This window comes from Lissotriton helveticus, chromosome 7 (genome assembly GCF_964261635.1).
Source record: "Lissotriton helveticus chromosome 7, aLisHel1.1, whole genome shotgun sequence".
Lineage (NCBI taxonomy): Eukaryota > Metazoa > Chordata > Amphibia > Caudata > Salamandridae > Lissotriton > Lissotriton helveticus.
The window spans coordinates 1146816721-1146830720 of NC_136068.1; the positions used below are offsets into that span (position 1 = coordinate 1146816721).

General features: G+C 48.3%; 1 long non-coding RNA gene across 1 annotated transcript in view; it reads right to left on the bottom strand.

The window, feature by feature from the left end:
* Positions 1-3950: 3950 nt before the first annotated feature.
* Positions 3951-14000, bottom strand: part of LOC144767279 (uncharacterized) — a 126137-nt gene continuing 116087 nt past the window's right edge. The window contains exon 3 of the long non-coding RNA XR_013598131.1: positions 3951-6237. This is a non-coding gene — a long non-coding RNA (uncharacterized LOC144767279). The remainder of the gene's footprint in view (positions 6238-14000) is intronic.

The window sequence follows — 14000 nt, forward strand, 5'->3', positions numbered from 1 at the left end:
TATCAGCGCTGCCCAAGTATGGGGTCTTTGTATCTCTAACCCCAGTGGCCGGTGAAGGGTGGCCCCGACTTGAGGCCACCGACACAGGGTTACAGCTACCTCTGCTTCGTGTACGCAACTATCCTCTGGCCAGGGGGCGGCAGCAGTCGGGTAGGGCTCCGATATAGATGTGGCCCCCCAGGCCCTGCCACGAGAAGTTTTGCGAGGGGCTGATTGCGCACACCAGGGCAGACGGTCACTTTGTCATGGGCAGATTCCTCAGTGTGGCGCCCAGGGCCCTCCCACTTCGCCTCCGTGGTCGCCTGGCAGTCGTTTGTTGGGGCCCCGCCGTCTACGGCCCCTGTGCCTCCGTGCAGTGACCCCGCTCTCAGGTGTGTGTCCCCTTCGCTCCGCCAAATCCGCGCCGGAAGAGTGTGGCCTGTGGGTCCTGCTAGGCCTGACACCGGGGGCTCGATTATGCCCCCCGAGCCTTCTGCTCCCACCAGCCCCAAGTCGCTCTCCTCACCTCTGTGTGGGCCCCAAGGGCCGTTGCTCAACCGGCTCTTCTAGGGGCCACCAGAAGCCATGCGTGGTTCTCTTCCCGCCTTCCGGTGCCTCAGAGGGCTCCTACTTCGGCTCCCGTATAGGCCCGGAGCTGGGACCTCGATTACCGCTCCTCCCGGCCGGCTCTGCCTCACGCCGCCGGGAGTGTCGCGATGGTGGGTGCTCGCTCCGTTCGCTGCTTACACTCTCCTCTGGCCCCAAGCAGGCGGGCTGGGAGCACAGCCGGCGTCTTGCTGCGGGAAGACCTGGCCGACAGCCGGGAGTCAGATTGGCCGCAATTACTCGGGGGGACCAGCCGCCATTTCGTTCACCTGCGAGCCGGCAAGTGTCTCACGGCTTGGAGGGAGCTCGGGGGCCACACGGGCCAGGTCGCGGGCACACCGGAGCAGCTGCAAGGTGCCCCCACGAGGCAGTCAGGTTTTGAAGTGCTTGGGGGGGGTTAAACTGCGATATAAAAGGCGTTAATGGGGATCGGGACGGGGAGCCACAGAAATCACCGTCTTCTCAGGCCGCCATCTTGGCCACGCACCCATTGTCTGTGTTTTGATCGTTACATTTGTGTTCTCCTTTAGGATGCCGCTAAGCATGTGAGGCAGGGTGAACAATTCATCAACGACCTGATCGCAGCTGCATTTTGGTTTTGAGTGTGCTTAAGCTCTTGATATCAGGCCGTTCAGGTTTCCCAATTTTTCATCTATTCCGGCAGTGAAAACTGCCAAGGTGTTCAATAACATTATCTGAATTTCCATCTTTTCTGATTGGAATTGCAAGGCGTTAACGGCCAGTTGGATTGTGTTGAGGAGAGAGGGCCAAACGCCAGTACTTTGATCCACTGTTAGCTCGCTGTTGGTAGGGCTATTGTTAGGCTGATCTGAAGGGATTGATTGATTGAAGGGTGCTTAGGGGCTAAGCACCCTGTGTTCTTGCGCCATTTTTTGTTCTTTATCATGGTCTTGATCTTGTAAGTAGACTTCCAGCATTTCCTCCCAATCTTGGATGTCTAATTGTGACGTAGTTGCCCTCATTTTGCCTTTCTCGCCTACGTCCGTTGTACCTGGATCCTCTGTTCTACCTCTTTGGTGTGAGGAGAGATTCCCTTGAGTATGTAGTGGGAGGGCTTTTATTGCGTCGTCGTTTCTTAATTCGATTCCCTTATTAAGATTATTCTTGTGGTGGTTGTTGTGGTAGCCGTTATACATGCTGTTGTTTGCACTGATGGAATTGTCGGCACTAATTTGTTCTTCAGCCGAGGACCTGGTGTGTTCTTTAATAGGGCTCTCAGTGGTGCTTTTGTTGTTAATGAAACCTCTGTCACTGGCTTCATATTGCGGTAGTAATTCAGAAGTTTCTGGAATTTCTGAGAGATCTTGTGGCATGCGCTCTATGGGCTGACTTCCTGGAGACCTGCCTTGTTGGCTGGATGTCGCTGGGGAGGATCCTGAACTCCCAGACATGGCTACAGTTATTATTCCTATCATAGGCCCGCCTCGGGTTTGAGGGGTGTTTAGGGATTTGTGTTTTTCCTGCTTCTCCAATTTGGCATCCCTAATTTCTCCGGTTAGAGCGAATACGTGTGGCTGTAAAGGCGACATTGGAGATTATAGGCCTGATAGAGCAGCATTACTTGAGTAGAGAGCCGACCCAATATTCTTTAGGAAATGGAATTTTGTGTAGATCTTGGGCTGGTTGGAACACATGGCACTGATTGGTCCTGTCCGCACTACAGTCTCACTGTGATCCTGGTCAGTGGAAATGAGATCTGGTTCCGGACTGTGCTGAGCATCGGAAATTTGCTTTATTGATTTTCTCCGCTTTGGCCTGGGCGGCATGGGCTCTCTTATTCTCCCAGATCTCATTTGGTGCTTTGCCTCTCTGGTGTGGTTTTATGACGGGCTATTGAGCCTGTTAGGCCACTCCTTAATACAGCTGAGGCCACGTTCTGACCACGTTATACTTGGGTGGAGGGTGATGGTTCAATCTGGTTCAGTCCGGTCCCTTGCTTCCTCTACTTGCTTCCTCTACATCTTTCCTCGGCTGCAACCAGCTCTAGTTCCTTAGTAAGGGGTTATGAGGGATTATTATGAGGGGTTTGCAGCTCCCCGCTGCTGGTGTGGCTTGTCTCCCTCTGGATCCGCTGTGCGCCATGCCCTTCTGATGTCCCCCGCTAACCTCTGCCAAGCGGCGTCAGGGAAGAGCATGACAGGCAAAATCACCTCGGGAGTCACCACAGGAGCCACAGGAATAACAAGGGCAGGAATCTAGAGGTTTTGGTTCTGGTAATGTGAGCAGGTTGCAAGCTGTGAGGAGGCTGTGTAAGTCTGTAAAGGCTGTAAGGCTGGGTAAGTCTATAAGTCTGTAAGGCTTGGGGGGTCTGTGGGAGGGGCCAGGAAAGGCAAGTTCTGGGGCCTCTCTTGCGTCGCTTGCCTCTCTTGCGTCCAGCACTCCTCTGCTCCCACCGCCGCTGCGAACCCAGCCATACAGGGGATAAGGGGACAAGGGGCAGAGGAGCAGAGACGAGGTGGAGATGGTCAGAGAGCCTGCAGCAGCTCTGCGCCGCTAGATGCACCCTCGCTCACCTCCTCTGATGCCCCGCTCCGTTCGCCTGGTCGGCCCAGGTGTTGGCAAGACTCCCGCTGCTCCCCTACCAAAATCCTCGGGGGCACGAGGGGCACGAATGCAGACGCTCAAGGCTCAGGATTTGTTTGCATCTCTTGGTGGCGTCTCGCAGTGTCTCTGCTGTGCTTTCCCTCCCGCTCCTACTCTGCTCTGGCTACTGCAATCGGTGGGTTGCGGCAAGATTGGAAACCCGAACTGGATTCGCTTCCAAACGAGTCAACGGATGGTGACACATGGAGAAATGCTAAAATGAACTTGCTAATCCCTTAGTTAAGACTTTGTTAGTTATTTTTCCTGGAGATAGTTGAAGTAATCTTATCTTTTCTCTCCTCTTTTTGTTATTTTTTCTGTTTATGCAGTGTGGGAGAAACAGGATTAGGGAAACCCTTGCTGTCCAGAGAGATCACTTTGCCTTCATTCCCTGGTTGTCCATTCCGTGGTCCCTTCACCCCCTAGAGGGAGTAGCCATTACTAGAGTAATACTAAATACTCAGTTTGGTACTCCCTAGGGGTGGAGTAGGGGTACATCTTTGCTCCTGTGAATGCAAGCTCTTCTGTAAGTCTAAGTTAAGTCTTGACACAATACATGACCTGAGAGCAGAGGAAGGGCTGTCCAGCAGATGCATCAACATCAGGTGCAACACCCGCTGCACCAGGGGACCCCACACCTACCAAGGTCAAGCAACGTCTTCCTGAGAAGTCCCCAAAGCTGCTAAGAATCAGGACATTGTATATGGACTACAAAAAAGTCTTCACTGTAGGGGAAAAATTGGTTCAAACAGTTCTGGAGGCAGCAAAACACCACAAGTGTTAATTTATTATTACAATTTTTTTCATATATAATGACACTTTTATTCCCAGTTCTGAGTTTTTTTAGTTAATACTTTTTCCAGTTGCCATTTTATCAAAATGTTAGAACCGCTTTTCTTGGTTTGAAAAAGACAAACTGTATGGGTTTGTATCTTTAAGAAAGTACAGGTGAGTGAGTTTCTGTGTTAGTGAGTGAGTGGGTGGGTGGATGCATGATTGAGTAACTGGATGTGTAAGTGTTTGAGTGAGTGGGTGAGTAAGTGGGTGTGACAGTGGCTGTTTGGTCTAATGAATGAATGTGTAGTGTTTGTATGGGTAAGTGAGTGGGTCCATGAGGGACTGTATGATGAGTGAGTGGATACATGAGTGGCTGAATGGGTAATTAAGTGGGTATGTGAGTATATGTCTGAGTGCCTGAATGGGAGTATGGGTGGCTTTATGGGCGATGTTTGAATGTTTGTATAGGTAAGTGAGTTGGTGTATGAATGGCTGTAAATGGTGAAAGAGTGGGTATATGAGTAGTTGTATGAATGGGTGAATGGGTTGTTAGTAGTTGTATGAGTAAGTGATTGGGTTTGTCAGTGGTTACATGGGAGTGTGGCTGGGTGTGTTAGTGATTGTATAGGTGACTGAGTAGATGCATGAATTAATGTATGGGAGAGTGAATGGTTGTGTGAGGGTCTGTATAGGTGAGTGGGTGTGTGAGTACCGGAACAGGTGGGTGAGTGACTGTATCAGTGACTGGATGAGAAACTGAGTGTGTGTGTGTGTGTGTGTGTGTGTGTGTGTGTGTGTGTGTGTGTGTGTGTGTCACTAGCTGTATTAGAGACTGACTGGGTGTGTTAATAGCTGAATAGGTGATTGAGTAGGTGTATGAGTGACTGTTTGGGTGAATGAGTTTGTAACTGTATGGGTGAGTGATTGGGTGTGTCAGTAGTTACATGGGGGAGTGACTAGGTGTGTTAGTGATTGTATGGGTGACTGAGTGGATGTATCACTGACTGTATGGGAGAGTGAGTGATTGGGTGGATATCTGTATGGGTGAGTGAGTGAGTGAGTGGGTGTGTGTGTGAGTGCCTTTACGGGCGAATGAGTAACTGTGTCAGTGACTGGATGAGAGACCAAGTGTGTATGTCACCAGCTATATGGGTGATTGACTGGCTGGGTAAGTAGCTGTATAGGTGACTGAGTGGGTGTATGAGTGACTGTTTCAGTGTGTGAGTAGATTTGTTTGTATCTGTATAGGTGAGTGATTGGGTGTGTCAGTGGTTATATGGGAGAGTGACTGGGTGTGTTAGTGACTGTATAGGCAACTGAAAGGATGTATGAGTGTCTGTATGGGTGAGTGAATTGGTATATGAGTGCCTGTACAGGTGAGTGAGAGACTGTGTCAGTGACTGTATAAGAGACTGGGTGTGTATGTCACTAGCTGTATGCATGACTGATTGGCTATATTGGTAGTTATATTAGTTACATACTAACTGGGTATATGAGTGACTATTTGGGTGAGTGAGTGGATGCGTTTGTAACTGTATGGGTGAGTGATTAGGTGTGTCAGTGGATAAATGGAGAAGTGACTGGGTGTGTTAGTGATTGTATAGGTGTTTGGCTGGATATCTCAGTGGCTGTAGCAGGCTCCCCTTGGTGTGTACATTGACAAAGTAAGTTTGTTGAACTACACAAAAAGAAGTAATTAGGAAATTAATTTACTTTAATGAATGGTGTCATTCATCTGTTTAAAAAAATATATTGCGGTATTACTTTTTACAAAATTTCTCAATTAAGTTTAGTTTCTGCAATGCATAAATTCATATTAACAAAACAGTAAATATTTTTATTGCAGTAGTAATATTTCACATTATATAATAAAGCATTTCCTTTTCCCTTTTGTACTGTTCTCAGATTTTGTACTCGTACATCATAAATAACACACTGTATAAAATTCATCCTAGAACAGTGGGGAACAAACATTGTTGAAAAAACACTGTTCTCAATTCAGAAACTGCTGTTTTCTTCTTCCAAACTGAAATTTGGTGTTTTTGTTTATAATAATTTGGAAATCAAAGTGGATTATGTGGCAGGGAGGATCAGCAGACACGCCCTGTTGAACACAGTTCTTCAGAGGTGCAACTCCAAGCAAAAGGTATAACCCCCGGCAAAGTGGCAATTAATTACAGGAAGATTTTCACCATCCCTTCTGGTTAAAAGAAAGTGGTGGCAAAGCATGTCAAGTATGTTGATATATCTAAAGAGGTATAACTCCAGCCACTGTTGAAAAAGAAAAAATAATTATATTTAAAAAATCCTGAAACAAAACCGTACATATTGCTTATGCTGTAACAGTATATCACATTATCGTAAAACATTGAATTTTCACGTTCTTTTGTTCTCAGCTTTTATACTTGTACACCATAAACATTGTACTGTTTCTTCATCATTGAACAGTGGGGATAAAACAATTGCATTGATGGTAGGAAAATAACTGCATAGTACATCACTACAAATAAGTAACACTGTGCATTGGACACACTACAATTAATTAATTGATTTTTTTACCTACAGTTTTGAACTAATCTAAACAAACATTTGGTAAAAATAACTGTTTTGTTACCATATAACTGGTACTATACTACTAATAGATATAAAGCACACTTGAATTTTGGAGATCCTTTTGAAACCATTACCCCTGATAGGCCAAAAGATGTCTTAAACACTGGCGATCCACATTGAAGAAATAACGTACACCACTTTTTTAATCAGAATTCCTCCTTAGAATGTTGGTTGAAGAAACAAGAGGTAAGAATTTAGAACTTTGAAAGGCAGTTTTGTTTGAATTCAAGGTTGCTGTCGTAGCATTCTGTCCATCCAGTCTCACTCTTTACATAGACTGTATAGTGTCCAGATGTTACATTAAGTCCTTTGTGAAAGATGATAGCCAAAGTATTATAAGTTCTTACAGAAACTGATATTTGTCCAGCTTTGAAGTTTGTAAATTTGGTTTCCAATTTAGATCCATATGCTCTGTATAGTTGTAACATTAATATAATGTATTTCCCACTTCTCCATACATGCAATGTAGACAATGAGAGGAGATCCCTCTGTCAATCTGAAAGAATCTGGAGACAGCAACCCTCTGCCACTCACCTAAAACTTCTCCGCCAGGCCAGAAATACATACAACAGGAACATCCTCAACTCAAAAAAAAATTCTTCAGATCAGAACTGGGGAACGCCCAGAATAGACCCTGCAAACTCTTCAAACTGGTCAAACACCAATCCAACAAACTGGCCAAAATATCGAAAGAAAACCCCAAGTCTCTAATTTCATCCGAGGAATTCTCGTTTTTCGCGGGCAAAATCAAAGCCTTAGACAACAAACTTAGTTCCGCCTCATACTCTCTATCCCCCTTGACTTGCCTCCTCCCCCATGCCGCCCCTACAGGCTTCACCTAAGAATCAAGCACACTGGACCGACTTCACACTCTACGACGAAGACTCCGTTTCCAAAATCTTATCTACCTTAAACCCCAACAACCATTTTAACGACCCGCTCCCCTCTAACTGCCATTATTCCTCGCTGGACTGCAATAATTAACGCCTCTCTCCGGCAGGGATCAATTCCTGACTCTCTAAAAGTGGGTCAAGTCTCCCCATTTTGAAAAAGCCATCGCTGGATCCAGCCGCCCCTGACAACTTCGGACCTATTTCCAACATCCCTCTCTTTGCTAAATTGCTGGAGAAGTGTGTGCAACTGCAGTTAAGTCATCACATCAACAACTTCCACCTACTCCATGACTTCCAATCTGGATTCAGACCGGGACACAGCACTGAAACTACCATGCTCCACATCATCGATGATGCCCTCCAAGCCCTTGACCAAAGCAAAACTTGTCTTCGGCCTTCGACACGGCCAACCATGGGAAGCTACTCGAACGTCTCAAAATCAGGATGGGATTAGATGGCTCTGTCCTAGAATGGTGAGATCCTTCCTCCAAAACCGATTTCTAATTAACGTCAACCTGTCCGCTCCCTCTTCGGTCACAGTTGGAGTCCCTCAAGGATCAACGCTGTCCCCCACCCTCTTCAAACTTTATTTAGAACTTTTGCCAAAGTCCTTTGCACAGAAAATATCTCCTACCATGTGTACGCTGACCACACTCAGATCTACATCAAAATCTCATCTCTCGAAGAGATTCTCTCTCTGAATGAGGCCCCGAAGCTGATCGTCCAATGGCTCTCCTCCAATCAACTCAAACTCAATGCAAAGAAAACAGAATTTCTTCTAATTTCCCCTCCAAAAACCGACCCTGAGATTCAGATATGGATTAAGGCCATCACAGCCTTAAATTGTCCACCGACCATTGTTTACTCGGCCAAATCACTGGGAATAACCTTGGATTGCAACTTGTACATGCGGGACCACATCAACTCGATGGCCAAATCTTCCAGATTCCACCTGAGCTACCTATGGAAACTGAAACCCTTCCTTGACGCTCCAGACCGAAAAAACCTGACAGTCCAAGCAATAGTCATTTCTAGACTTGAATAAGGCTGTTCCACCCCCTCTGGTTTACCCAAGATCTCCCTAGCACCTTTAAAAGTCTGCCTCAATGCGAAAGGAAATTTGATCACATTTCTTCACACCTGAAAGAGCTGAACTGGCTTCTTCTCGAGGCCAGAATACAGCTTAAGCTGGCATGCATCACACACAAGGACTTATACTCAAACTCCCCTGCATATCTTGCACGGAAACTTGTGGTATCTAGAGGAGTCAGGAACTCACGGTGCGCCAGAGACCTCCTGCTCCAGCCTGCACGCTTTCGGGAAAAAAAACGTATAATCGGGTGTTTGCTGGGGCTGCGCCAAGAATATAGAACTCCCTCCCACCCGCCATTAGAAGAATCCCCTCTCTTACACGTTTCAAAAAGGAGGCCAAATCCTTCTTTATGGGTAAATCCCTTGTCTAAACCATTAACTTCAACCGCCACAGAGACTATTGCCTCCCTCGGATGACCTTTCACCCCACCATGGAACCTGGGGCCTGTCTTCAGCAACTGTAATGTAAAATGTACTTTGTGTCCCTCCATCCCTCTTTTTCCTCCGCACCCCCCTCCCAATTCATGGTATACTCTTGTGATTCCATGCCTCTTGTACAACTCTATGACACTGTAAAGCGCTCTGATACCCTAATGGGTCAAGTTCGTGTTCTATAAAAAACAAATAAATAAATAAATATTCTACAATTTGGGAAGGTCGTATTTTGGACAGCCTATTTGATCAATCTGTCAAAAGACACGCTTTCGAAATCTGGTAGGGTTAAGTACTGAAATCGCTCACAGTTGATTTGATTGATAGATCAAAAAGAGCAGTTTTCACACTCATGGTTCCATGTGTAACTGAGTCCAAATAAGTCAGAAATACTTATGTCTTCTTCTTCGGATTACCTTTATAAATATAAATTCCTGAGCATCTTGTTGACTGTTGTGAGTAAATAAATACTACTGTTCTACTACATATCTAGATCTCAAATGCCTGATGCACAATGTATTACAGACCTATCACTATGTAAATGTGGCAGCAAGCCATATATTGCACAATGTAATCTCTTCTGTGGTTTCTGCTCTATTGCATTTCTAAGATGTGAGAAATGTAAGAGTACATTCAGAACAACAATAACATAGCAGTTGACACCCGTAGGATTTGACAACTGGTAACCTACAATATCTCACTCATTCCCCAGTTTTTTCTTCACAATACCTTCCTTGTACTTGTTTTCCTTCTTTGCAGCAGCATCGGTCGGTTCTTTATTAAGTTTCTGCTTTGGATAGATTATCCATTTTTCATAAGTGGGTAACTTTCCTAAATGAGGAGCGTATACGCGTCTTAACCAATTGTAGGCTCAAGGTTCAAGAAAAGCTTTATTTGGCTGCTATTTAGAGTCAATCATTTTTATTATGCGGGAAGGCATCTTGATACACAGCCCAGCTGCCTACATCAACTCGCCGGCAGGGCGTATTTGCATAGCAATGACACAGCATCTGGGCCTACACCCCGGAGGGCAACCCTGCGTAAATAAAGCAGCTCTGCCGCCCCGCCTGAGCTATAACCACCGCTTTTATAAGGTACAACCATGGAAAGCAAAACATGAAATCCAAAACCCCCCTGACCCACCACCCTCCCGTATCAACCCACCACCCAATCCCACCCCGCTCCGCATCAGCTTCTACCTATACCCTCCACCCTCCAGGGTCCACCAGCTCTACCCAATAGCAGTCAAACAGCAGGCGTAGCCCCCGCAGGTTCCAGAGGGATAAGTTGTAATATTTGCAAGTATTTCGGGCATGGCACTTCTCGAAGGTCCTTGGACAGGAGCTGTAGGAACGGGCCCCAGAGCTTAGCATACTCAGAGCCTTTCCCGTCCATGCCTAACGAGAGCCGTTCCATGGCTAGGATGTGCCAAAGCCGCTGGATCCAATCTCGGGGGTCAGGCACCGCCGGGGAGCCCCATTGCGCCAAGAGGACCTGCCTCGCAGCTAACAAAGCCAATGCAATCTGTCTGCCCCTCAGCGAGCGCATAGGAAAGAACTTAGGATTGGGAAGCCCCAACAGCACATGCTCAGGCATCCGTGGGAATGTAATCTGAAATGCAGCATCTAGCTCATCTAAGATCATGTTCCAGTAACGCTCCAGTTTCGGGAAATGCATCAGCAAGTGCACCAGTGACCCTGAAAGCCCACACCCACGCCAGCAGAGGCCTGACTTCATGACATCCCAAGCCTTGACGCGCGCAGGGGTATAGTACCAGTACACCGCTACTTTATAGGCTGACTCGGTCCCCGCAGTGTTAGAGGCCGTGTGCTATGCTCGATAGAAAACATGCTCCCACTCTTTTCTCGTCAGGAGGCGTCCCAGCTCTGTTGCTCAGCGAATTTGCGCTTTCTTGCGCAGCTTCCGTGGATGGCGTATTATCATCGCATACAGCTCTGAAATGAGCCTCCGGTCGTCCTTTTTACAGACCAACCATCTTTCAAAGACTGTCAGCGGCCGAGACATGAGGGCCACGTTGGCTGGGTGGGTCACCCAATGCGCCACCTGTGCATGATGAAAGGCGTCAGCCCTGGGCAGCTGGAAGTATACTGCACACAATCTAGGGAACAGAATCAGAACCTCCAGATCAAAGAGAGAGCCCACCCTCTTACAGCCTTCCTCTCGCCAGCGATGGAAGACTGAGGACGCGCATCCCGGCCGGATGTCCGGGTTAGCCACGATAGGGGTCATTGGAGAGGGGAAGGTGGTACACCCCTTACCCTGCACCAGTTGGTCCCATGCTTTTAGTGTCAGAAGTCACTGGGGAGGAATACAAACACCATGCCCTGCGCTTGTGCGGTAACCACAACTCCCGCAATATGTTACACCCCGCCACCGTCTGGTCCATAAAGTTCCAATGTTTACTAGACAGCGGTCTATTCCACTCTACGATGTATCTAAGGAAGACGCTTGAAAGTATGCTGTAAGTAGGGGTAAGCCTAACCCGCCTGCCGCTTTCAGGATAGTAGCTACGGCTAACGCGAGTCGCGGCCTTTTATTTATTCCATAAGAACCTATTGAGAAGCCCCTGAAGCTTATGCAGCGTACCCAGTGGGGGACTCAAGGGCAGCATTTAAAAGAGATACAATATATGGGGGAGTAAGAAAGAACTTAGGATGGGGAAGCCCAACAGCACATGCTCAGGCATCCGTGGGAATGTAATCTGAAATGCAGCATTTAGCTCATCTAAGATCATGTTCCAATAACGCTCCAGTTTCGGGCAACGCCACAGCAAGTGCACCAGTGTCTCTGAAAGCCGACACCCCCGCCAGCAGAGGCCTGACTTCGTGACATCCCAAGCCTTGATGCGCGCCGGGGTATAGTACCAGTACTCCGCTACTTTATAGGCCGACTCGGTCCCCGCAGTGTTAGAGGCCGTGTTCTGTGCTCGATAGAAAACATGCTCCCACTCTTTTCTCGTCGGGGGGCGTCCCAGCTCTGTTTCCCAGCGAATTTGCGCTTTCGTGCGCTGCTTCCGCGGATGGCGTATTATCATCGCATACAGCTCCGAAATGAGCCTCCAGCCGTCCTTTTTACAGACCAACCATCTTTCAAAGACCGTCAGCGGCCGAGACATAAGGGCCACTTTGGCTGACTGGGTCACCCAATGCGCCACCTGTGCATGATGAAAGGCGTCAGCCCTGGGCAGCTGGAAGTATTCTGCACACAATCTAGGGAACTGAATCAGATCCTCCAGATCAAAGAGAGAGCCCACCCTCTTACAGCCTTCCTCTCACCAGCGATGGAAGACTTAGGATGCACATCCCGGCCGGAAGTCCGGGTTATCCACGATAGGGGTCATTGGAGAGGGGAAAAAGCAACAGGGAGAGGGGGCAACCCTGTTGCGTTACCTTGGTGATGGGAAAAAGAGCAGACCTACAACCATTCACCATGTAGGAAATTGTCCCCCACCCCGAAAGCTCTCAGCACCTCAAACAGGTAGCCCCAATCTACGCGGTCAAAGGCTTTCTCCGCGTCAATAGAAAGCAAGAAGGCCTGCATCCTAGAGCGGTGCAATAGATCCATAAGATGGAGAAGCCGCTTAGTATTGTCCCCCCTTACCGCGTTGGAATAAATCCCGCTTGATCGAGCTCAATCACTCCATCCATTAGGGGGCTAAGCCTCGCAGCCAACACTCCTGCGAATAATTTGGCGTCAATGTTGAGGAGCGAGATAGTCCTATACGAGCCACACTCTGCAGGATCCTTCCCGGGCTTCAGAATGACTGTGATTGCTGCCTCTGTCATGGACGGAGACACCACTCCCGTATCAAGAAAGGAATTAAAAAGGCGCGTTTAACGAGGAGCCAGCTCCATGCAGTACGTTTTATAAAACATGGCTGAGAAGCCGTCTGGCCCAGGTGATTTAGCTAATTTCAGACGCACAATAGCAGATATAACCTCCTCGACGCGTATCGCTGAATCCAAAGCTTCCGCCGACTCCCGAAAGAGGGGCGCGATACCACACGACGCAAGATACTCACTATCCCTCCCCGGAGCCGCCTCCTCCCTCGTATATAGAGTTTGATAGAATTGGCGAAAAGCGCCAACAATGGCAGCATCAGTGGTGTGCTCCGCTGCCTGAGGGTCCCTGATGGATTGGATAGTGGTTAAATGAGTGCGCGCCCGTAACCTGTGTGCAAGCATCCTACCCTATTTATCCCCGCAGAGGTAAAACATGTGCCGCAGGCGCAATAAGGAATGCGCCGCCCTGTCGAGGTCAAGGTGTTTGAGCATGCGCCTTTTCGTTTCCAGCTCCCTCCATACCCTCGGGCCCCAGTCCGCTTATAGATCGCCTCCAGGCCACTAACCTCCCTCTCCAGCTCAGCGCGCTTCTCTTTGCGCAGGTGAGAATATGTTGCTGCCAGCGCTATCAATTCTCCTCGCACCACCAGTCTCAAGGCCTCCCAGATCGATGCCAGGGGAGTCTCCCCCACCTTATTTTCAGTTAGGTAGTGGGTAATAGTGTCACGTATCTTCGTAACCACTGAATCCGTGTGGAGCATGGAATAGCGCAGGCGCCAACCGGCCGGTGGCGGCCGAGCGCCGCTGGAGGTAATTAGCACAGAGATAAGAGCATGATCTGATAGGGAGCGGTGCACAATGTCCGCCGCTGACAAATGAGGCAAGAAGGAGGACGTGGCCAGGAAGTGGTCTAAATGCGCATATGTCTTGTGGGCTGCCGAGTAGTAGGTGTAGTCGCGCTCCTGGGGATGCTGAACATGTCATACATCGTGCAACCCACCCTCTAGAAGCCACTGTTCCCACCTTGTGACATTGCCCTCGCCTGATGTGATCTCTGTTCCGACCTGTCCACTCCACCATCCATCACTATATTCAGGTCTCCCCCCACCAGAATCTGGGCATCCGGCGACGCCAATACCTGCAAGAGGGCTGCCCATAAGAAGGGCTCCTGCTTGACATTGGGGGCATAAATGGACCCTAT